This window comes from Eurosta solidaginis, chromosome 4, assembly GCF_040869045.1.
Source record: "Eurosta solidaginis isolate ZX-2024a chromosome 4, ASM4086904v1, whole genome shotgun sequence".
NCBI lineage: Eukaryota > Metazoa > Arthropoda > Insecta > Diptera > Tephritidae > Eurosta > Eurosta solidaginis.
This window is the reverse complement of record NC_090322.1, coordinates 210,921,275-210,948,048: the sequence shown is the minus strand read 5'-3', so window position 1 is coordinate 210,948,048 and position 26,774 is coordinate 210,921,275. Positions and strand designations below refer to the sequence as shown.

The 26,774-nt window shown below is 34.3% G+C and overlaps 2 protein-coding genes across 2 annotated transcripts in view; both read left to right on the top strand.

Annotated features, from left to right (window-relative positions):
* The window catches only part of Inx2 (innexin 2), a 43,496-nt gene extending 27,653 nt beyond the window's left edge, over positions 1-15,843 (top strand). Inside the window, exon 2 of the mRNA XM_067784691.1 lies at positions 12,852-15,843. The gene's annotated coding sequence lies outside the window, so the exon portion shown is untranslated. The remainder of the gene's footprint in view (positions 1-12,851) is intronic.
* The window catches only part of LOC137250944 (uncharacterized), a 366,851-nt gene that overhangs the window by 301,407 nt on the left and 38,670 nt on the right, over positions 1-26,774 (top strand). The gene's annotated exons all lie outside the window — the stretch shown is intronic.

The window sequence follows — 26,774 nt, the reverse complement described above, 5'->3', positions numbered from 1 at the left end:
CTTTATCCTCCATTTCTTCATTTTATGCTTGTTCATCCCATATTCCATTTATATCTCTCCCTCTTCCCAACCCGTTCACTTCCCACTCTCACTCACGCTATTACCCTCCCTCCGGTTCCCAATCACGCCCACTCTTTTTTATAACCCATTTCTCCTTCTTATTGTTGTTCATTCCCTCAACTGCACTGCAAATGATAAATTGTTAAAAAACAATTTCTGAACCATCTCCATAACAAAGACAATGCAAAAAGTAATCGAAAAAGGTCAAGCCGTTTTCAAGTTTAAGCGAGATTAACGCACAGCAATTCATTTTTATATATGAAGGGTAATCACGAAAAACGTTGTAAACGCAATTCATAATTTTTCGGGAAATCACAAACGAGATCTTTGCTTGGAATAGATCAAATTTTTTTGTATTTTTTAAGCTTATCGCCACCTATGAAACGTAAATATCGACCGATCTTTATAGAAAGGTCCTAACTTAAAAGTTTTGTTAAGAAAAACGTATCTTAGACATTCTGTTTATAAAACCGTATCTGAGCGAAGCCGTGAATAAAGTCGTATCACAGCAAACCGGTAAAATGGGTTGTAACTGAAAAAATTATTTTTTTTTGTCTGAAAAAACTTTGAACTTAACTTATTTCATAAATTAATCAATTCAAACCTGAGATTGGAAATTTAGAAAAATATATTGATTAAATGATTTCGAACGAAGAGTTATGGAGGCTGACCAATCAAACCAGTGTACATATTGAAATACGGAAGCGTAAATATGGCTGGATAGGCCAGACATTACGAAAGCCATACAATGACGTTGCACATGCTGCCTTAACCTGGAATCCTCAAGGGACACGATGCAAGGGCCGACCAAAGATGACTTGGAGGAGAACGGTTCTTCAGGAAAATGGCAAATCGTTTAACGAATTAAGACAAATAGCACGAAATAGAGATAATTGGAAAACTTTTGTTGAATCCTTAAGTTCCTAATGGAGCATGGAATAAATAATAATAATAATACTAAATGATTTCTTTAAATAAATTCTGTTTATGTTCTATGACATGCCAAAATGTTATTGAACAATTTAAGCTTAAAACTCTAAAATCTCCACATTATTTTAGTCCGAGTGTTTTCACATAACCTTAAAATGTGTCCCTGTTAATGACTTTAATGTTTTAATAAATCTAAAAAATCTTGTTTCTTTCTATCTTATCGTTACTTTCACTAGTAAAATAGAATAAGTACATGTTAAAACTTGTTTTTGACAAACACTTAATATGGTGAATACCATTAAGCACTAATATATGTACATATATAACTAACATGCACATACATAATAACTGCGGTCGTACAAGTACTAACGTGCTGATTGCTTAAAGCGGCAGTTACTCACGAACGTACGTATCAAAAACGTGTCAGCTGCCACGACCTATCTTATGAGTGTGCAATGTAAACGAAAACTCACCGACGTGCAACGCCCGTACGTACGTAGCCCGGAACGTAGAATTCAAAACAATTTTAACTTTTTCCGTAAGAACGTGTCAGCTGATCGCTCTCTCACTAGACAGAGTTGCCTAGTAAACTTTTGTGCGCTAATTTTTGACCGTTTGCAGTTTTATGCAAAAACACCTAATTAAAGTTTGAAAAATTGTGAAAATAATTCGAAATAATTATGTAAAAGTACAGATTATAAATATGTAATCAATTTATATTTATTTAATATTAATTCCAGTCTTTTACAACATCAAAAATTAAGTTGGAAAAAGTTGATGTTTCCATAAGCATGCATGCAAAATGGTCAATGGCAACAATGCTTATCTGTAAACAACACACACACAAATATGTTATGTACATGTATACAAACGCACACATTGATTCCTACGGGCTTGAGGGTTCGGTCAAACGTATTTCGTACGATAAACGTCCGTACGTACGGCACACGTCGGTGGGTAATTGCCGCTTAAGAAACAATTTAACCCACAAAAAAAAATAGTTCATTGAAACCATTATATTGTTGTCGCCGACTTCGTTTTTGAACATATCAATTACGAAACACTTGAAAAAAATCACTTGATAACTGCGCTACAGTGGGATATTTAGCAAACGTTTTACATAAAACTAAATATTTCGGGTCTGAAGTAGATAAACCCTGCAGAAAATCAATTAATATTTTTTTATATAGCGGGTATTTGGAAATACACGGACTAAGTAAACAAAAATTGAAGTCAATGATCTGTAAATTTCATCCTGTGAATTGCGCTGCTTTATGCTGGAATACTAAATTCGCTGAACTAAACGCCGACAGTATGAAATGTCCCTCACAAATGGCGCTGGAGCAGACAGCCTTATCAGAATAATACGATAACAAACGAATTTTTTTTGAAAAGATTCATTCAGAAGCAAAACATTGATTTCCGGGTTTTTTGAATTTAACCCCCAAAACATAGATATTGGCTTTCGAAATTTGAAATTGGACCCTTCCATATGTATTTTTTGTTTATGATATACAAAAATTTTAAATTTAGACGTGGTCTGCCTTCTTTTTTCTTAACGAAATTGTATAGATTCTTTTTGTTAAATTGTTAAAAAAAAATATGTTTAGTCATATAGACGAAACAAAAATTATATAAAACAAGTAAGTCTAAGTTCGGGTGAAACCGACCATTACATATCCAGCTGTACACTTGAAATGCTGTTGTTGTTTGTTTTGTGTGCTTAATACATATACATATGGTTCTATTCTGAACTAATTTTTGTTCGACTTATGGCTCCCGAAACATAGAAAATTGCTTAGTCATAAAAGGGGCGTTGCCACGCCCATTTTTTAAATTTGAAGTTTTTCTTATTGTTATAAATCCACTTGGGGAATGAAATACCATTGATATATAGCTCTCTTTTGCAAATATATAGCTCATTTTATTCTTCAACGACCCTTTTAAAAATCTTTTATATAAAAGTGGGCGTGGTCCTTAACCGATTTCGCTAATTTTTCATCAAAGCATTCCTTATAGTAAAGGAACCTCTCTGCCGAATTTTGTTACGATAGATTTAACGTGGCGGTGCCACGCACATTTTAAAAAAACTTTCACATTTTTATCAAGAGACTCAATATCAGTCCACACGTCAAATTTCAACATTCTAGGTGTATTATTTACAAAATAATGCTTTTTGTGTTTTCCAAAATGTTATATGTGACTCGGTCTATGAAAAGGTGGCTTATGACTCAAAAAATTACTACTACTAAGCAAATGAAGAAATGTATTGTTTATCTTTAACAGCTGTTTCTCGCAATTTCTTTTTTTGAGTCATAAGCCACCTTTTCATAGACCGGGTCACATATATATAAAAAGTGGGCGTTCGCTCATTTTCAATACCAATCTATTCTGGGTCCAGATAAGCTCGTGTACCAAATTTGGTGAATATATCTCAATATTTACTCAAGTTATCGTCTTAACGGACAGACGGACGGACGGACATGGCTCAATCTGATGATTTTGATATATGGAAGTCTATATCTATATCGATTCCAACCGTTATCCAATCAAAGTTATAATACCCTGTGTACAAGTACAGCTGGGAATAAATACGAAAAAATCAAATACCGTCGACTACTATCGACTAATCTAAAAGGCGACTTATTACTTACTTCATTGTCTTCTGAGTCTCGCATCTGTAGCAACGTCATCATTAGTCTAGCAACCTATTAAACAAAAGTGTACAAATAACACAAGTGGTGACAATTGTGGCCAAAGCAGAAGCGAATTTCTCTCAACAAATGACGCTAAAATGAATAAAACACTTTTACTTTGTATGAAAACTCATAAATACTTGTACATGCTTATGGTTTTGTTTTCGTTTTTTTTTTTTTTTTTGATTTTTTTTTTCTATTTTGAGCAATATGTACAAATTATCTTATGTTATTTTTTATCAGCTAAAATGTTGACACTTCTTATTACGAGCGCCTTCGCACTATCGCCAAATGATCACAAGTGGCTGAGAGAAAATCCTAGAGGTTAGAAGTTTTTCATTTTCTTCTACTTGATATGGTAGGTGTCACACCCATTTTACAAAACTTTTTCTAAAGTTACATTTTGCGTCAATATACCAATCCAGTTACCATGTTTCATCTCGTTTTTCATATTTGGTATAGAGTTATGGTATTTTTTTCATTTTTCGTAATTTTCGATATCGAAAAAGTGGGCGTGGTCATAGTCGGATTTCGGCCATTTTTTATACCAAGATAAAGTGAGTTCAGATAAGTACGTGAACTGAGTTTAGTAAAGATATATCGATTTTTGCTCAAGTTATGGTGTTAACGGCCGAGCGGAAGGACAGACGGTCGGTCGACTGTGTATAAAAACTGGACGTGGCTTCAACCGATTTCGCCCATTTTCACAGAAAACAGTTATCGTCATAGAATCTATGTACACACCAAATTTCACAAGGATTGGTGATCGACTTATGGCCTTAAAGTATTCTAGACGAATTAAATGAAAATGGGGGGAGCCACGCCCATTTTGAAATTTTGTTTTATTTTTGTATTTGGTTAGACCATATCATTACTGGAGTTGAATGTTGGCATAATTTACTTATATACTGTAAAGATTTTAAATTTTTTGTTAAAATTTGACTTAAAAAAAATGTTTTCAAAAGTGGGCATGTTCGTCATCCGATTTTGCTAATTTTTATTTAGCGCACATATAGTAATAGGAGCAACGTGCCTGCCAAATTTCATCATGATATCTTCAACGACAGCGAAATTACAGCTTGCAAAACTTTTAAATTACCTTCTTTAAAAAGTGGGCGGTGCCAATTGTCCAAAAATTTACTAATTTTCTGTTTTGCTTCATAATGTCAACGCACCTACCAAGTTTCATCGCTTTACCCGTCTTTGGTAATGAATTATCGCACTTTTTCGGTTTTTCTAAATTTTCGATATCGAAAAAGTGGGCGTGGTTGTAGTCCGATTTCGTTCATTTTAAATAGCGATCTGAGATGAGCGCCCAGGAATCTACATACCAAATTTCATCAAGATACCTCAAAATTAACTTGAGTAAATTTGTGTTTACAGACGGACGGACAGACGGACGGACGGACATGGCTAAATGAATTTCTTTTTTCACCCAGATCATTTTGATATATAGAAGTCTATATCTATCTCGATTAGTTTATGCCGTTACGGATTACCGTTATGCGAACAAAGTTAATATACTCTGTGAGCTCTGCTCAGCTGAGTATAAAAAAAACTCGTTGAAATAATAAAACATGTTGGGAAATTAAAAAAAAAAAATCTAATAGTATTTCCACCGTTTTCAAGGAGAAAATAACTATCTTTAATGCCTGCTTTTCTTCAAATGTGGTTCTTTATGATATTTTTGTGAGTACAAGTAAATTAGAGCATTTGGTCAGATTCCACCAAATGTGGAAGAGTCATAACTTTGGTGTCCTAGAAGATGTTGCTCATTGCACAGTGTAATTCTATGCTAACACTTCAACTCTCCATCGGCAATCCTTGCATAGTTTTTTATTACCCCAGAAGTGAAATCGCCGCGTAAGTCTTTAGCAACATGCTGTATCAACACACTACCTGGAGCCTTTGGGAAAAAATTAGAAAAAGTGGTGAAAAAAGAATTGATGGAGTTTCCAAATGTTATTTTTTATAAGGAAATAAGGAACACCTTGCGACCAGTTTAACATTAAATGCAAATTACGAAATTTTCGCTTTTCAAAATTTTTGTAAAAAAAAAAAATTGGTCCCCAAACTTTACGCCTTCCTGTTTCTGTGCTTTTGCACGTACCAGTTATGACATATATTTTCTTCCGATAATACATACTTAATTATATGAATCACAACTCCAAATGCTTACTGTGCTCACATATAAATGCTTGTGTGACCCAAAGCCTGCGATTGCGTGCCGTGCCATTCATTATTATCCAATTTAGCTCAATGAGTGACTTAGCACAAAGTTACATAAATTTTGTACATACAAGCATTGTTCGCGGTATTTTTTTAGGTTTGTTTTGTTTATATGTTTTTCCAGTTTTGTTTGCTAAATATTTTTTAATTAGACTCAGCGTTGAAATTAAGTTTGGGCGCTCATTCATAGATTTATATCGTTAAATTTGTATGTATTTACATTAGGGTGGATCAAATTTATTGTTGAAAACGCACATCCACTTCTGAATATATGGGTAATACTAAGTAATATTGCCCATGGGACCATAGGTCTGAAATGAATTTCGAACCTCTCTAATTTTGTTAGAAAATTTTATATCAAAAAAAATTTTATATCGAAATTCATTTCAGACCTATGGTCCCATGGACACTATTACTCAGTATGACCCATAGATTCAGAAACTGGATGTGCACCTGAAGTCTTTTTCCCCATACAATTTGACCCGCCCTAATGTATAGGTACATATGTGTCTAATAATACTTGATATTTAGTTTTCTGTTAGTTTTTCTAAAGGTTGCTCCCTTATTTATGCAGATCCAGTTTCTGAATCCATGGGTCATACTGAGTAATATTGCCCTTGGGACCATAGGTCTGAAATGAATTTCGTGCCTCCCTAATTTTGTTGTTTGTTGTTTGGATGTGCACCTGAAGTTTTTCCACATAAAATTTGATCCGCCCTAATGTGCATATGTATGGATGTTTGCCTGTGCTTATAAAGGAATGCCATTCATGTTCGAATGTGCTATAAACCTATACAAATCTCTCAATACAATTTTATTTCATGAATGAAAATGCAAAAATAGCATTATTGTCGTTTACAAAAAGTTATCGGCGGATGAACCTCCAAAAAGTCGTAAATGCATTGACGTAGTGATAAAATTGAATAAAACATATGTACGTAGCGCTTTTCGAATAAAACCGGAAGACAGCAAAAGTGCAAAGTGACACATTGCAACACTTCATATGTCACTCTTATGATGATCGTCTATGTTCCTAATTTGATCAATTAAACGCTAATTATACGACGTGTATGCCAGTCACTATGGCTAGACTGATTAGTAATTTTGAATTTGAATGTATGTAGATACATATGTACATATGTATGTAGGCATGGTTGTGAAAATCATTGATACAATGAAATTTTAATGCATATTATTCAGGGACTTTATTTAAAGATTAATCAGTAGTTCGGGTGTAACCGAACAGTACAAACTCAGCTGCCAAATTACGGCTTGCAAAACTTTTAAATTACCTTTTAAAAATATTTTTATTTGCCTTCAAATATCATAATTTATTAAATTTTGATGAGCTCGAGGCAGTTTAAAAAATGGAAACACAGTTTAAGTGTTTGTATTTCTAATTTTATTTCGTCGATATTTCGATCTCATTTTGAGATCATCTTCAGGAAACGATTGAATATGTTTTACCGAAAATTTTAAATTACCTTCTTTTAAAAGTGGGCAGTGCCACGCCCATTGTCTAAAATTTTACAAATTTTCTATTCTGCGTCATAAGTTCCACCAACCTACCAAGTTCCATCGCTTTATCCGTCTTTGGTAATGAATTATCGCACTTTTTCCGTTTTTCTAAATTTTCGATATCGAAAAAGTGGGCGTGATTATAGTCCGGTTTCGTTCATTAGATAGAGTGAGACGAAACAGAGATAGATGAATCGAAAAAGACGGAGGGAGGAGTGAATAAAAGATTAAGAAAAATATAAGAGGGGGGAGGCGGGGTTAGACGGAAAGAGCTTATTAAGATGTATGCATATTGACCAAATTTAGGGCAGAACAACCTCTGCCTGGTCTGCTAGTATAATATATATCCCATACAACAGATCGTTCAGTTTTTGCCATTTTTTTTTTATTTATCTTAAAAATCGTTTAGGTATGTCATCTGTTCACTATATATTTCTTATCTTATACTTCCGATTATTTGGAGATTACGAACCGGATAAGATTATTGTTCAGCCCCATTCATGAAAGGTATGAAGTCTTCGGCACAGCCGAAGACAGTCCCGTCCTTACTTGTTATCATTTCATTTCCTCTCAATTGATTTCCCTTGATTTCATTTACTTTTTTAGTTTTAAATTGATAGCCAGATCTGCGTCTTCAATTTCAAGAAGACCGCTATAATCTAAATTTTAAGCCAAGATTTAGCGTCAAACTTTCAATCGTGTATGTGTATACACACTTGTGGACTCGTTTCGAACTTCGTTTTTTATTTTTACATTTTCAGCACCACGTTTAAATTCTTAGGGTGTATACACGTTTTTATTTTTAGATTTTTGAGACTTTTTTGGTTTTGTTTTAAAACTATTTTAAGATTTTAGACTTATTGTTCACATAAGTTTTAAATTGAAAGTGAGAGGTTTCCAATTTAGAACAAGAAACTTTCAGAAATTACTAAAACCGATGAGTTGTATAAAATTTAGTTTCAAATTTTTAACCGTGTGTGATTCCAGTCAGAAACTATTTGTAAACTATGTAGTAGTTTTCCCGACCATAATGGCATTTCACTACAGTGTACACATGTGTGTCGATACGCATATATATACATAAATGAATACATACATGTATTATATAAACAAAGAAATCAACAGATTAATGGAATATATCTTTAAATTTGCTGCTAGTTGCCGACTTAAACTAAGCTTAAGTGTGGGTGTTATCAAATCCAATATAAAATGACGATTGCTAATTCAGACCTGCGACCTAGAACTCAGAAATGATGAGCATGTGTGCGTGGCTGTAGGAGCAGATATTGATGCGGGCGGAGAAACATTTGCATACATACTTATTAGAGATATACGCCGCCAGTTTTCGCCGCCGCCCAATGTCAGAAATATCGGCGCGGCGTTCGGTGGGTTACTATATATTCAACTCATTAAAGACTTTCTAGGTCTGCAAATTTTGGCTTACATTTTAAAAATTGTATCCAGGGTCCTTTTAGAATTGAAATTATGTGGATGCACAGAGGATTGTACGGTTTTCACCAATGAGTTTCGCAGTTATATCCAGTTAGACAGCTTATGATTTCTAGGGCCACATCCCTGGCCAAATAGTTACTACCTAACGTTTCAAGATGTTTTTCAGGTGAAGCTCGGCAGCATAGTGTGACGAAAATATCTGTCAACAAGTCTTCGGAGTTACACCTAGAGTTTCTAGGAAAGTTCACTCACAATGTAGCCGCCGCCACCGGCATACTATGTAGCCAACGCCGCCGCCGATAAAGTGATCGACGTAAACCTCTATTACTTATATATATAAATTTATATTCAAATTATACCCAACGAACCAAGCTTAAGGATTTGCTTGTATGCAAAGATTTTCTGTAGATCGGTTCTACATGGTGGAGCCTTTATCGGTGGTAGTGCTTAAATTGGTGTTCTATTCGATAAATTTTAGAACCATTGCTAGATAATTATTTAACTCAAAGACAGAATTAGTATTACAATACTCCTTTGCACCAAGAAAATTTGCACTTAATTCCGCCCTAGTCAAGTCTCTCTGCCTTTTTAAAACCACGATGTCACTTTGAGTTTGAAAATGTCACGTGGGATATTAAATAGTTTGGTTATTGAAACAAATACATTTAAAGCAATCTAATGATTGTGTATACATGAGTCTCAGCTTGTTAAACGTTTTTTTTGTTTATAATGTGAATAAATTATCATAAATATGCGTTACTACTAATTTTTAGGTACAAGTACGTATTTATATTATGTCAAAAATAATACTATTAAAATAAAAGAGTGCGTATGTACTTAAATACATTAAGTTGATTATTTGAAGGTTGGGCTGCTTTTTATCAAATCAACCGTCATGAGAGGCTATTTTGAATAATATACTGCCGCCATCTATGTATATGTAAACTCTTTAGGAGTGTTTTTTGCTTTCTATCGACAGACAGTTCCAGGTTCAAGTCCCGCAGCAGGTAACAAAAAAAACTAGATGGGCAGGCATCGAGCTAGCAACTTGAAATTGAACACCTACGTTAGGGCACTGTGAAAATGCAATAAAAGTAGAAAAAAATAATATAAAAAATTTTGAGTACTTCCTTTATATAAATGGACAAAAATCAGCGAAAAATGTCTCCTTATAGGAAGACATATTCTTACTAAACTTTGATTTTTAAATTTTGACATAGAAATTGCAAAAATATGTATGAGAAGTAAAAATGTAAAAGTGGAGCGCACATTACTTGAGTTGGAAAGTTGGTAGGAAATGAGATATTATTAGTCAACCAATTACGCTCCACCTTTATATTTTTACTTTACTTGCAATTTCTATGTCAAAATTTAAAAATCAAAGTTTAGCAAGAATATGTCTTTATATAAGGAAACATTTTTCGCTGATTTTTGTCCATTTATATAAACCAAATGCTTAAAATTTTTTATTTTATTTTTATTTTCTCCTTTTCTTAGATTTTCTCGGTGTCTTAACCTATATGTTAAGTTGTACGCTTGTAGCTCAATGAGAACTTACATAAAAATCAATCGCAAAATTCCCTCCATTCCGTTTGATTTTTCTAAATATCTCAGTCCGTGCGCCCCCTAGCGAAACTTTTTGTATTGTGTCATCGGCTGTCATCGACCTCTGAATTAAGTTTGAAATTTCAAGTCTCTAGCTCATCGAGAAGTTACTTAAAACCCGGTTTCAAATTTGCAAATTATTATCTAGTTTTTTCGATCCGTACGCCACCTAACGGACTTTTCTTCTCCTTTTGTTCCTTCCTCTTTCACGGTGCCTTAACCTGTCTCTAAGGTTTCATGTTTGTAGCTCAATGAAAACTTACTTTAAAATCGATCTCAAAACACCAAATTTCGAAATTCTTATCTAAATATTTCGATCCGTACGCCACCTAACGAATTTTTTTCTGCTTTTCTTTCTTCCTTTCCTCTTCTCTTTACAGTTCTAGCTCAATGAGAACTTACATAAAAATCAATCCGAAATTCCCTCCGTTTCGTACGATTTTTCTAAATATCTCATCCCGTGCGCCCCCTAGCGAATATTTTTGTATTTTTTTCGGCTGTCATCGACCTCTGAATTAAGTTTGAAATTTGAAGTCTCTAGCTCGTCGAGAAGTTACTTAAAAGCTGGTTTGGAAGTTCTCAAATGCAGGGGAAATATGTCTTTGAACACGGACAACATTTTGATAAAATTTGGGGTTCAAACCATTGAAAAAGCTTACACTGTGTGTCACCAAAAGATGCCTGAGAAGTTATTAAATTTTTCTGGTAGATCTCGAAGATCAAAGATTGACTGCATACAAGATTTTCCCCAGAAACCCGGGTTTTCGTACCTTTGGACTCTTACGAGCCTATAACTTTGTTGGCTATAAACTGATTTTCAGTTTCTCTCCGGATCAAGGAAACAGATAAAAGGCTTAGAATCGGTTGAAAACAGTTAGTTTTTAACATATAACTATAAAATATATATAAAACAACTATAAATGGGTATTCACCATTCAACTCATAATTAATATCCAGTTTTGATGCAATTCAGAATTGGTATAGTCTTCCAATGAAGAAGTACATACAGATAGCACCAAAATTGGCAAAACACGAAAAAAATTAAAGAAAGGTCTTAATCTCGTCTAACTGGATTCGGAGATAAATTGAAAATTGATTTATAACTAGCCGACAAAGTTATAGGATCGCAAGAGTCCAAAGGTACGAAAAGCCGGATTTTCAGCATAACTCATGCTTTAGAGGATGTCCGGGGAAAAACTTGTATGCAGTAGTTTTTTGATTTTAAAGATCCATTTGAAAAGCGGATCACTTCCCAGGTATTTTCACTTTTGTTTATCTTGTAACACTGTGTTATTTTCGGGAACTTTATAGATCTACGAAACTCACTAGTGTAGATAATTACTTTAATACATGAATACTGGCATGTGTCGGTCCAAATATGGAAAAAAGGCATGAGTACCAAGTTGAAGGGGATGACTGTAAAGCACAAAAGAGGTAACTTTAACAGAAACAAATAATTTGGGGCTATTTGAGAAGAGCTTCGTCGGCTTCTTATCGGTAGCATACGCAACCGACAAGTTATTGTTTTATAATCGGCTGATTATCGAAAGGGAAACTATCGTCGAGTTATCGGGTTTATATGGAAGTTTTATTAGTATCTGTTGCAAAAAATCGATAACAAACCGATACCAAATTGCAACACTTCAGTTACAAGCTGAGTACTTTTCGTTAACAGATCGATACAAAATCAAAAACAATAAATGCGTAGCACTCCTGTAACAAATCGATAAGTTTTCGATAGCAAATCGATAGCTTTTTTATGACATGTCGATAACTTTTCGATAGATAATTGGCAGCTTCTCGATAAAAAATCAGTAAATTTTCAATAACATATCGACATTTTTTTGGAAAAAATTGATAATTTTCCGAAAACAAATACACCATTGCAAATTGATAACAAACGGATAATAGATCGATAACAATCAATGGTAAATCAATAACTTTTTTATAACAAACCGGCAACTCGTCGGTAAAAAATCCATAGCTCGTCGATAACCTTTGTAATCCAAAGCATGTTTAATACACTTCGACAACAAACCAATAACTCGTTTGTGTGTGCCTACCGATAACAAACTGATAACCTGGCGATAAGAAATTGTTAACACGCGCACATGCCGCCAATAACAAACCGATAACTCATCATCGGGGCACCATCTAGTGTCGAATATAGTATATAGTGTTTGTATTAGTTTTTATAAATGGTTCTTTTCTCGTAACGATAGATAGATAGAAATTTGTAGAGTTTTATTTTAGCAACATTACACTAATATTATTTATCAATGTTTTTCATATTTTCAAAAAACAAAAAAAAAATTAAAAAAATACTTTAGCTAACCACAATTTAACTTCTTTTCATTTCAGCCACTTTTATTTAACGAATTGCAACATGAGTGCCACAGAATAATTAACTAAGGTGTTCCAGATCCCACAGCACATTATTACACCACTACAATAACAACAAACATATATGAAAATAAAACGCACATAAACATATTTAGTGAACGATTTACACTTACATACGCATACAAAATTCTCAATATATAATAATTTATATAAAAACAAACAATAAATATGATGAGATTTCTTTGCGTCAATGAAACATATCGATATGTTACAAAAATCTCTAGTAAAGATTTTTGTGGCATGCACAATGCAAAACGAATATTTGTTTGCTTCATTTTGATAAAATGGGTATTTACATAAATACTATATTTAATTGTTGTAGTTATGTATAAAATCTCTTTTTTTTTTTTTAAATTAAGAAAACATATGTATAAAATTTGGGAAACAAATGTGAAAGAAGCAAAGTCTACAAAATATCGATAAAAAGGTGTGCATGTATGCAGCAAATATAAACAAAAACAACAACAATCCATTCAAAATGCCTACAACTAAATATGAAGTTAACAATATTAAGCAAAAGAGACAAATCAAGCAATTAAATATATGAACACATACAAATATATTTTTTACATTAAAAAAATAAGGAAAATAAATTTTAGAAATAACTGAAAATGAAACTTGTGTATTTTGTTGCTATGTATTAGTTTTTTGCTAATGATGGTAACAAGAAATATACGAAGTTGAAATGTAAAATCGAAATTATTTTTGTAAAATGAGCTTTTGCTAAAATGAACATAAATAAAAATTTGTAAATTATGCGAGCTATATATAAAAAAAAAACAAAGCATTCAACGTTATGACATGAAAATTAAATTTTTTATACACATAAAATGCTTATACATATTTATACATAAGCATATATACACATAGATATATATTTATTAAGAGTTGTGATCATTGATTAAGAAATTTATTAATTATTATTAATATTGCTAGCAATTTATTCTTCAAATGCTTGCCACACAGCGCAAGTTTAAAGAAATTGCAAATATAATAAAAAAAAATTGCAAAAAATAATTTCGAAAAAAAGATAAACACTTTGACAGAGTAACGAATATTGCTTATAAAAACCTACATAAAAATAAAGAACAACGCTGCTTACGTTAAGTATAGTAAATAATTTCTTTAAATTAGCTTAGTTTTAGTTTTTTTTTTTAATAAAATTTATTTTTAATAATATTAAATTTTTTTTGCTATAATTTAATTTAACAAAATCTTAGCATATTTAATTTTAGCGCAATTCTTTTTTATTTCTTTAATTTAAAACTTATTTTTTATCAAAATTTTATTAAAAAAAAAAAATATTTCAAATTATTGAAAAACTAATCAATTTTACTACTTTTTTTGATAGAAATCGTAAACTTTATCTTTTTAATATATACGCCTGCGATTAAAAAATAGCAGCAATAATTTTTATTCGCCAATTCAAAAAAAAAACCTTAAATATATTTTAGAACAAAAACTGTTTCAACACATTTCAAAAACTTTTTCGAAAAAGATACGAAAATGAGAAATCTTCTCTTCAAATTCGCAAAGTTTTAACAATATAACAACCAGTAGAAAAGTATTTGGACTTAATAAGAACTATGGACACATTCAGTCTATTGTGAGGTCTTTATTGGCCGGCCAGTTCAACCTAACCTAATAAGAAAAAACATTTTTTTTTGCAAAATTCGAGTTTATTCATCAACCTAGTCTCCTTTAAGAGTGAAACAATCAGTCCAAAGCTTCTCGAAACGTTTCAGTGTCTTTTTTGTAGTACTATTTGTCAAGGCCCTCGAAATGGGCTTCAGTTTACGTGATGCCTTCTTCATCTGCCCCAAATCTTCTTCCACTGAACTCATTTTTGAGATTTTTCATTAGACAATAGTCGCTGGGTGCCAGTTTTGGAAAATACACTGGATGGGGCAGCAAATAGAACTTAAATTCACCCAATTTTTCTATAGAAGGATCATAAAAATTGAAATTTGAAGGATCATACAAATAATAGCCATCATCCCGCTGTAATGATGCGGAGACAGATAAACAGTTTTGCATGTAAATGCAACAACAATGATTTGATCCAGATAGAAGTCTGGTTAATATGTGAGCCAGATAATTTGTTAATTTCTTGTCTTTAGTTTGGCAAAGCTGCCTTTAATATACCTACTTTTTTCAAAGAACGGCCTTTAGCCGTACATATGTGTTAAATGAAACACAACAGCGACATCTGCCTATCACAACTCATGTATACAAAAATATCACGACCTCTGCTTCTCAAGTCTCTCATTGATCCAGAGCATTCCCGAGAGAATTTAGAATGATACCGAGCTAGAAAACTCACTGGATGATAGCTAGTATGGACTTGATCATAGTGGCGCCATCTGGATGCCAGTCCGAAGACTTTTATACTCGTGTATATTTATATACGTGTTATCTTACAAAGGGAGTTTCCATATAAAATGTGTAAAATTAATATTGTTTATATGGAAGAAAATCTGGAAAATATTTCGGAAAAAAAATTGTCGAAAATCATGTAAGTAGACTTTTTAAAACTTCTCTAAAGTTTTGGCAATTAGTTCACATAGTTCAATATTTAACTATGTTATGTAAATAAAAAATAAAAATTAACTTAAAAAAATTTGCAAATAATTTTGGCTGCTTTTATTTTACTCGCAAGTGTAAGTACTAAAAGTGCTATTTATAACAATTTTTTCGCTTTAGATTTAAGTAATTTTATTTAGCAAATATTTAAGATTTATTGTAAAATTGTCTTATATAATTGCAGCTAATAATTTAATTATAATTTCACTGCTACAAATCTACTAATTTTAATTAAAAAATTAAAGACTCAAAAGCAATAAAAATTAATCTAGCATTTAGAAACAAACAAACAAAAACTCGTGTGTAAAAAACAAATTTGTTTTGTGTGTTGCATGCAACTTACTATATTTATGGCATTGGAATGCTATGAAGTGAGTGAAAATGAGAGCGTTTTGTTAATAGAATATTATAATATACATTTTAAACATACATATACATATATGTATATTTTATTTAAATTAGCTTAAGTTAATTTTTATGAAAGACGAACATTTGAATAAAGAAGAACAACTGAATTTCAATATTAAAAAAAATATTGTTTTTTTTTATTGTTGGACCCATTGCTAGTAGCTGAACAAAAAAATTTTGTATATTTACAGTTTACCATATCTTCAATTTTTGTTAGATCGTTAGCTATGGCGGCATCTTTCTGTAAGAAACGATGCCATATTTAATTATAACTCTTGAACTTGACATTAGAACAACTTTGGCGAGGGACTTATGAATAGTAATATTGCTCGACGAGGGAGAAAATGTGTTATTTGGAGTAATCACAAATTATTAGGTGAAAAGTCTTACCATTTTGAAGCCATTATAGGCTGGGGACTATGACATTTTTTTATACTCAGAGTGCTTTGCACACAGAGTATATTAACTTTGATTGGGTAAGGATTGGTTGTACAGGTATAAAGGAATCGAGATAGATATAGACTTCCATATATCAAAATCATCAGTATCGAAAAAATTTTGATTGAGCCATGTCCGTCCGTCCGTTCGTCCGTCCGTTAACACGATAACTTGAGTAAATATTGAGATATCTTCACCAAATTTGGTACACGAGCTTATCTGGACCCAGAATAGATTGGTATTGAAAATGAGCGAAATCGGATGATAACCACGCCCACTTTTTATATATATAACATTTTGGAAAACACAAAAACCCTGATTATTTAGTAAATAATATACCTAGAATGTTGAAATTTGACGTGTGGGCTGATATTGAGACTCTTGATAAAAATTAAAAAAAAAATAAAAATTTTGAAAATGGGCGTGGCACCGCCCACTTGTGATAAAATCAATTTTACAAATATTATTAATCATAAATCAAAAATCGTTAAACCTATAGTAACAAAATTCGGCAGAGAGGTTGCCATTACTATAGGGAATGCTTTGAAGAAAAATTAACGAAATCGGTTAAGGACCACGCCCACTTTTATATAAAAGATTTTTAAAAGGATCGAGGACGCATAAAATAAGCTACATCTTTTGAAAAAAGAGCTTTATATCAATGGTATTTTACTTCCCAAGTGGATTTATAACAATAAATAGGAAAAACTTCAAATCTTGACAAATAGGCGTGGCACCGCCCCTTTTATGAATAAGCAATTTTCTATGTTTCGGGCGCCATAACTCGAAGAAAAATTAACGGATCGTAATGAAATTGTGTACACATATTTTCCTTATAGCAGAAAATATTTCTAGTAAAAATGGGCGGGATTGAGACTAGAGGAATAAGCTATAACTTAGTAAAAAATAGTTTTGAATCAATGATATTTCACTTATCAAGCTTTATTGTAAGAGGAAATGGGGAGACATTTTTTTTAAACGGGCGGTGCCACGTGTCACTTTTCTACAAGTAATTTATCTGAAATGAAATGTACAATTGAAGCTCACGCTGAGTATATAGTGTTCGGTTACACCCGAACTAAGACACCTTTACTTGTTTAATCTCAGAAATTTTCAGTTTTCCGAGATCTAGTATACGAGCATAGCCGGTAGATATCGTCCTACCAAAACTGGCTTAGCTACATGTACAATGTCCGTCGCTTCGCTCTACGCCCCTTTTTTCGTTCTCACCTTCTGTTCATCTTACTTTCACTCCCCCTACTCCCTCGTCGCCCTTCTTCCTTTTTCTCTTCCTTCTTTACCTCTTCATTTCTCTCCCGATCTCCGCATTTCTCCTATTTCCTTTCTTCTACCTCTTCGTTTGCATCTCCAAAAATCAAGAATGTGTGCTCTAGGAAAAAATGTGATAGTTTAACATTTCTCTCGATTCTCCTAGTCGGAAAATAATGTTTCATGTACTGCAACTAATGTAAAACAAGTCTTTGTATACGTATCTGTTGTAAGAACATGTTTCTGAAATATACGCGCCTTTAGCGGCAGAGGATGTCAAAGCAGCTCTACAGGAAATGAGGCGGACAATACGTGGAGCAAAGAAAAGAAACTGCACCGGACAGTAGAATCGCTGACATCTTTGAACAAGCATCCAGTCACGATTTCGTACGAATGAGGTTCCCTAAACTATTTTTTCATTAGAGGGATGCGACAGCACGGATAGCTGATCTGCCTATGGTAGACCAGACTAGACATACGATTACCGCGATGGTAAGGGGCTTACTGTCTTTCTCGCTGCTCGGTGCATGTTAACCTGTGGTGTCAGGTGCCAGATACAACTAAGATGTACTAACCGATGTTAGCAAGCCGTTACTCAAATAAAGTACATAAATCTACTGCGGACGATATAAACTTTCCCAGTGCACCGCAAAAAAGGGAAATGATACTTCAGAAACAATCTTGGTAAAATATCAACGTGTTTATACCGATCTTTTAGCTATAAGATGAGCTCCGCCCTATTTGTGAAAGTGACCTTTCCAAATTTATATTTAGCTGCTACTTAAAAGGCATTCTGACAGGTCGTAGCAAAGAGATTATCATTTCGTGTGTGCACTTACACTAACGAAACCATCAATCTACAATATTGCAAACTACACCTAATCAGGTTCAATATTTAGCTACAAACTTGTGCAGAGCTGAACCCTTTGGTTTCTCTTACGGTGTTAAGTAGGCAACTGTCTTCCTATCTCATTTATTTATCTGCTGAACTTATCTCATCCAGTTGGAAATTGAGTCAAGTAGAAGTCGATTTGTTGGCTGGAATAATGGCTCCAACTGGATATAAGTTCCCTGGTTCATTTTCCGGCTGCGCTGTAGCTTCATTGTGTTTGTCAATGTCCGATCCATTATTTTTGGTAAGTTGATTTATTTTCTTCAGCGATAAGGTTAATCTATGCAGTCCCCGCAACGACAGAGACCGCATCCAATGAAACCATGCGGTAAGTTGGCTCTATTCTTTCAGTTTTACGAGGTAAGCGATGAGGCCCGTTTCACAAAAATACAAGCCGTGTAATATAAGCCAATTTGTTCTGACAAAATTTCCTTATTCGAAGAAGTTTACTTGTGTTACAAGACTCGTAAGTTCTGTGAAACGGGCCCCTGGTTAATACTTTGAAAGTTCCATTGAATCCACTCAGATTTTTGCATCATCCAAGAATATAGAATCTAGTACAAGGATTTGGCCCACCTATGTTTGCCATTAATAGAATCGTTAATCGAACGTATAATTCCCACAGTCCTCTTCTACGAGCTTTGAGAATGTGAGCTTGCTATCTAGCTTTACCTATGTGCGTTTCTAGGCTCCGTTGTCTATATCTATAAAATTCAATGTCTGTGATTCTAGGCGTTCCTGGAAGTAACATAAGCATGTTTTTTTTGATGGAACTTTTTCACTTTTTTCGCAGGTGGAGGCGCGGGTATAATCTAGTTTTAAGTAGTTTTTTAATATTTCAATTAGATAGAAGGGTACCATGAAAGAGTATTCTAGCGTGTTGAGTGTGTCTTTCTACCTGAAGGAGTTGAAGAGATTTTTCACGTCCCAGCTTTTTTATATCATTTTTAACTTTGGAACAGTACGATACACGCCTTAGTATTGGTGTTTAATATGTTTTTCTCATGCTAAATCTTTTTAAAAACTTTACCACAATACAGACAAGTAATGTAATCAAATAGTATAATGTTTACATTTAAGCGGCTTGTGCCCATCTAAATGCTTACTGCTTCAAATTTATGCAAACATGGCGTTATCTGCTAAAATGAGAAAAAATAAATGTGGTGCAACATTGGAGACGTTCAGCATGCGCGCGCCAGATACAATACTTGGTACTTGGAGACTAAAAACAAAGAGAAAGACAAAATTACGGGCGCTGCTGTTAAACGTTTCAAATATAAATGCATGGCTGCGTCTTTCCACAACGTGCAGCAATGCATCAAAAAGTGATATCAGATATTTACGAATGATATGAATAGCATAAAAACACTAGTATATGTATAAGGGTGGCCCTTATTCTCCTTAAAATTTGTATGTGCAAAATTTTAGACCAATCTCAAAAAAGATTTAAAGGTTGCACAAAGAGTTAGCAATCGTAAAAAGGACACATTTTACATTTCTTTGATACACTTTAATTCATTCATTGTGGGCAGAATTATCTCTCAGTTGTCATCAATAACCTCTACAGCTGTTGCATTTAAATTCATACAAAATTACAAAAATTGGTTAAATAAGAAAAAAATTATAAAAGAGAAGAGGTGCCAAGATTTCAATCGCGCACAAATTTTAAACTTTTATTTATGAATTTTTAGAAAATTTTCTAGTAAGCATGTTTGTGGCTCACCACGCTCACCATCGGTGCCACGCCCATTGTCCAAAATTTTACTTATTTTCTATTCTGCGTCATAAGGTCAACCCACCTAACAAGTTTCGTCGCTTTATCTGTCTTTGGTAATGAATTATCGCACTTTTTCGGTTTTTCGAAATTTGCGATATTGAAAAAGTGGGCGTGGTTATAGTACAATTTCGTTCATTTTAAATAGCGATCTGAGATGAGTGCCAAGGAACTTACATACCAAATTTCATTAAGATACCTCAAAATTTACTCAAGTTATCGTATTTACGGACAGAAGGACGGACGGACGCACATGGCTAAATGAATTTCTTTTTTCGCCCAGATCATTTTGATATATATAAGTCTATATCTTTATCGATTAGTTTATGAAGTTACGGGGTACCGTTATGCGAACAAAATTAATATACTCTGTAAGCTCTGCTCAGCTGAGTATAAAAAGCAAGGAATTAAAGACATAAATATTGCTTTAAAAAGGAGTAAACGTTTCTAGGATAAAAGAATATGAACACTTGAAATGTTTAAAATTCGTCCTTTTGCAGGACTTCAAGCTTATTGCGCAATATCTATATAGATTGGCATACGACTTTGTATATATTCACTTGGTGTATTCGCATTTTTCTAAAGGGGTAAGATTGACAATCCAAACACTTTTTTCTGCATACAACGAAGGGCCACCCTAATTTGCATAGCAGCTATCATTTGTTTGCATATTTTAATAATATTGATGCAAATTTAAATACCGCAACTCAGTATTTCAAACTCGGTAAATTGCTTTCTTCGAGACTCGTAGACAGAGACCGCTGATTAATAATGCTAGTAGCTTACCGTATGGCTATAGTGCAAACTACACTGTTTGTAAGTCCCTTTAAATAAAAAATCCCGAAATCCCGACGTAACTATTCATCTTTGGTGTATTATATCTACATACAACAGTAAAATATCCGAAAAAGTTGTATATTATTGTGCACTCGTTTAAAGTGTTTTATGTCTACTGCATATTTATCTCTATCGCATATATTTATTTGTTCTAGGGTCTGTTGACTTGACGTTTCATCTTCTTGGCGACGGCACGTACTTAATCCATATCGAAATTCATAACCCAATGGCATGACATAAGCTTGACTCGTCCAAAGTCTAAATAACTCAGAAAGGTTCGCTCAGATATTACCATGAAGCAGTAAGGTGCACAAGCACCATTGAAATGGAAAAAAATACATCATAAATAAATGTGCATCGCTCCCTTTCGTATATTTACAATTTGAATTTTTTTGTCGTCTTCATATTTATCTTTTACAATGTGTGCGCCGATTTGTGTTAGAGTCTTATTTCTTTTTTGTTTGTGTAAAAAATTTCTTAAGGTAAATATTGAATTTTTACTGAACGCCAAGGTTGTCCTTAAATAGAAGAGCAATATTCTCTAACTCCTTAAAAGGTTTGAAGTTATTATATGATATCGTTTCCGAGATAGTAAGCCGAATACCCTAACAATGCTAGTTTACAGAACATACTGGTTCTACATCAGGCAAAATACTATTAACACTATAACACAATCCATAACCTTCGGGAAGTGCCTACCTCGCTAATACAACACCAACAATAATATATTTAAGATTAAGCAAAACAAAGCGATAAGAAAGAAAGCTTCGGTTAAATCGAAAGATTGGTGGGGGGGGGGGGGGGGGGGGTGGTTTGTCAAGAGCTAAATGCCGCAAGTTTAAGTTGGCTGATCACTGCAGCGTCTTGCAATCATAAGCTGCTGCGATTAAGGATGGGATGGATGGTATGATATCCACAGCTACTACGGTTAGTTAATTTAACATCTACTCTGATAGCCAAGCGGCTATCAAGGCCTTGAGTTCAACTACAGTGCGATCGAGGGTGGTCTGGGTGTGCCTGACCTCGCTTGCGATTTCATCGAACTATTTTACAATTAAGACTGTCTGGGCCATAGTGATATCCCGGGCAACTATCAAGCGGATCCGCATCGGTACAACTGAACCAGATGAAGATGACTGCAGGGATTTCGGGATTCCACTGATCACCTGTGATTTGCTCCGGCATAGATGGGCTTCGAGTCAGCTCAGCAAACGTTGGGCGGACATCACCTCTTGCAGGTTAGAAAGATCTTTCTGGCCGGAAGTTTATGGCAGCAGGTCTTCGGAAATAATTGGGTTCACTAAGGCTCACCTATCAATGGTCATCGTGGTTTTGACAGGGCACTGGCCCATGGGAACTCATGCGGTACGTCTCAATATACTGGAAATCCCATCCTGCTGTAGCTGTATGGAGGATGATTAGGTGGAATCATCGAATCCCTTTATGTTTGATAATCCAGCTTTTGCCAGAGCTAGGCGATAGTACTTCGGTCGCGACTCACTTGGATCTCCGGAGGATTTATCTAAGGTTGAGATCGGTATCATTCGGAAATTTATGGTTGCTACGCAATATTCTCTAAGTAGCTATAGCCACTACGTCATAGATATTCTATTGGATGTGGTATCACAACGGACCTTCATGTTGTCCAAGTGAGCTTCCCTATCAGGGCAGCTACCACCAAACCTAACCTGACCTAACCTTACGTTGTTCACGTCCTCGAAATATTTTGAAATTTATCTAAAAGAAACACATTTGAGAGCCTTTACTTTTCGAAAATATTATTTTATTGGAGATGAAGACCCCAAAACTCTTCCAAAATACGAGTCACATTAATATAATTGCCAAGCCCGAGGAACGTTATCTTCTATTAGTTCGTTTGACAAAATATCAAACCAACATATCGTAAGCCCTAATGTTACAGCAAATATAAGAGAAAAATATATTTCTTAGCAAAGTGTGTTGAACTTTATCAATTTCAATATTTGTTTATATATTTACCTTTCGACTTTTGTTTAGAATTGTTTGAGAAGATCACTGAATACACTTGAACTGATTGGGCTTTATGTGAGTATGAACTTGCGCATGTGCAAGGTGTGTTTGTTTAGTTTAAATTCTATCATAATTTCTTCAAATATTAGAGAGTGAGTTCTCAAAGTGGAGCATTAGGTGGGATTTCCGGCTAGCATAACTAGCTCACTGCAATAAAAACACATTAAGGTGTTGTGAAAAGAAGAACTAGACTGTCTCAGAAATAAAAATGATATATCAGCGAAAATGAGTCAACATTTATCACTTAAACATAATAGCTTGAATATCTTTGTAAAAAAAAAAATGAATTGTTAGTTTTAAAATATATTATTCTTATGCAAATAAAACTGCTTAAGTCTATTGTAATATATCCAATACTAGCAGACCCGGTAGACGTGAACTGTCTGAACTATGGCTTGTCTGCAAAATTTTTAAATAAGCTATATCGGTCTTTTCAAATTCAACAAACAGGAGAGCACCGGAGGGCATAGCATTTTAGAAGGAATAAGTAGGACTCTGGTCCACTTGCCGGTAAAAAATTTGGCTGGCTAATAACCAGGGCAATCCAAAGAACTATATCCTCTATTTGTATACTTCAAAAGTATTAGACCCGAAGTGACATTTGGCGCCATTTGCAAATGTTCTGACGATTTCTAATAGCAAGGTTATTTTTGATCCATCCGGTACTTTGGGAATATAAAAGTATATTTTACGGCATAAAATTAGATTTTAAAAGCATTTAGCAAGCACCTAAAATCAGTATTTTTTGTTTGCATATTTTGGGTTGCCCTACTAATGCCTTCTAAAAATAGCTACATTGTTAAAATTTGATGCCAAATGTGACACCTTTTGATAAGTAAATAGCTGGCGGCCGCCGTGGTGTGATGTTAGCGTTCACCGCCTACCACACCGAAGATCCTGGGTTCGCGACTCGCGCAAGGCAACATAAAATTTTAGAAACAAGGGTTTTGAATTAGAAGAAAATTTGTCTAAGCGGGCCGCTCCTCGGCAGTGTTTGGCAAGCGCTCCGAGTGTATTTCTGCCATGGACAGCTCTCAGTGAAAACTCATCTGGCTTGCAGATGCCGTTCGGAGTCGGCATAAAACAAGTAGGTCCCGTCCCGCAAATTTTTAGAAAAAATTAAAAGGAGCACGACGCAAATTGGAAGAGAAGCTCGGCCTAAAATGTCTTCGGAGGTTATCACGCCTTACATATAAACAGCTTCGCTGACGGTATGGTGGAATCCGGAAAGTAACCTTAAGGTTACCGTGAGCATAGTATTTGAAACTGGTATGTTTAACTATTATAAAAGAGGCATACAGCTACACTGCCGTCCTAAAAAATAATGCGATTATTCACCTCTTATCTCTTAGGTGTACAAATATTCTTCTACGCGCTAAGAACCTGAGAGTATCAGTCACACAAACGACAAGCTTTAAATATATGTATTTATATTTGATCGTATAATGCCTGATTTTTGATACAAAATTCTTATTGTCGCATTCTGAAGTGATGTAAATATTTTTTAATGCAAATTAAGCAAACATGTAGCGTTTGAACGTTTAAATGTTTGAACGGTTAAGTTCACAATCATTAAGTGAAACTTACGAGAAAATGTGCAAAATAAGAATATGTCAATTGAAGCGTTCCATAGCGGCATAAGCATTTTTTGTACAGAGATTTTTTACGGTACTTCCCAGTAAACTATTTTGAAAATAAACTGCATTCGCTAAAAACAAAGGTTAGATTTTGAAAGTGTTGGGAAAAATAGCTTTCCCAACCTAAAAAGTAAGTATTAGCATAGGGTCGTTAGTGGGCGGCCCCCGAGGTGTAATGGTAGTATGCTCGCTCAACACACCGAAGGCCATGGGTTCTAGGCTCAGGAAAAGTAACTTCAAAATGGTTTAGAAAGTGTTTCTAGTGCAGTACTTTGGCAAAGTACCGAGTATATTACTGCCATGAAAAGCTCCGCAGCGAAAATTCATTTACATTCCAGGTGCCGTTCGGAGCCGGCATAAAGCTGTTTAACAACAACTTAGATTTCTGGATAGTCTAACGAGGGGAGGAGATATTTCGCTCCTACCTCAGAAGTTAAGGAGTTTAATTTTCTTGTATTTTTAATACGTTTATTTTATATAAAGCTAGCAGACCCGGCAGACATTGCTCTGCACTAGCTTTGGTCTATCTGCATAACTTTTAAGCAGTTTTACCTCTTACTCTCTCTTCCCCTATATTCCCTTTTTATTATCTTTTCTTTTTGTTTACTCTTCCCTCTGTCTTTCTCTTTTTCTTCATCTCTTTCTCCCTCTCCGCCTATTCCCTCACTTCTTTTCGGCTCCATCTATCCATATCTCTCTATCTTCGTCTAACTCTATCTCTTTCTCCTTCCATCTTTCCTCTAGTTCTGCTCCATACCTTTTTTCCAGTCCCAGTGCCTATACCAGTCCCAGTCCCGGTCGTAGTCCTAGTCAAAGTCCCAGTCTCAGTGCCGCCCGAGTAACAGTTACAGTCCTAGTCCAGGTCCCAGTCCCAGTCAATCCATGCTCCATTTCCCGAAAAAAAGTGTCATAAATACTAATCTAAGCAACGGGCTACCTATATGCCTAATTTCAGGTAAATCGAACCGTGAATAGAATTTATTCGAATAGATCGGTTTGGTCCACTCCCCGGAAAGAAACTTCATAGGAATGATATCCTATCTTTCAAGAACAAGAACAGAATTTGTTCGAAAAGATCCGTCGCTGGTCCCCTCCTGAAAAAAAAGTATCGTGAATACTAATCTAGGCAAAGGGCTACATATATACCAAATTTAAGGCAAATCGAACCGTGAATAGAATTTATTCGAATAGATCGGTCTGGTCCACTCCCCGGAAAGAAACTTCACAGGAATGCTATCCTATCTTTCAGGTTGGATCAAACTGAACACTGCAAATTTGATTGAAAAATTGAATACAACTAAAAAAAAATAACTTTGAGATTTAAAACTATGAAATTTGTTATGTGATGTTCATTGGGTAATACAAAAACGCTATGCAACAACTGTTCAACTTGATTGAACGTGCTGAGCTAAGCTGTGGAACAATTCAATCATTAGGTGACGAATTTATTACCTTAATTTTGATGAATAAACGAGTTCCGACAATTTGTACATAGCGGTTCGCTGCTGTTTAATGCCTCATAAACCACACAAGCTATTTTTACTTCTAGGTGTTACATAAATACTTATATGTGCCTTGATGTAGGTGCAGACATATATACAAATATCGTTGTGTATTAGCGTACATTTTTTGTATATAGCAGATCAGTTTAGTTTAGGGGTTTCGAACGACCGATTAAATTGTAGGAAATGTTAGCGCTTGATTGGTTGTTTGAAAAGCCGCGAAATAAATTCAAAAAGCGGTACATCATGCACATGAGATGCGCAGTAATTTATTGCTTGTCTTTGGTGTGAGTAGTGATATTTCTTAATTATGGCATACGAAGCCAAGAAGCTTCGTGTAAAACTTCATGATTTCTGAGACACTAAGTTCTGCTATTCGATTTATCTTCGTTAGCATTAGCTTTAGGAGATTTCACGTCGGGAGTCAGATGCCCCAAAATTATCCTTACTCTCAATAGCCAACTTTGTCCGTAACTTTGTATGGAATTGACC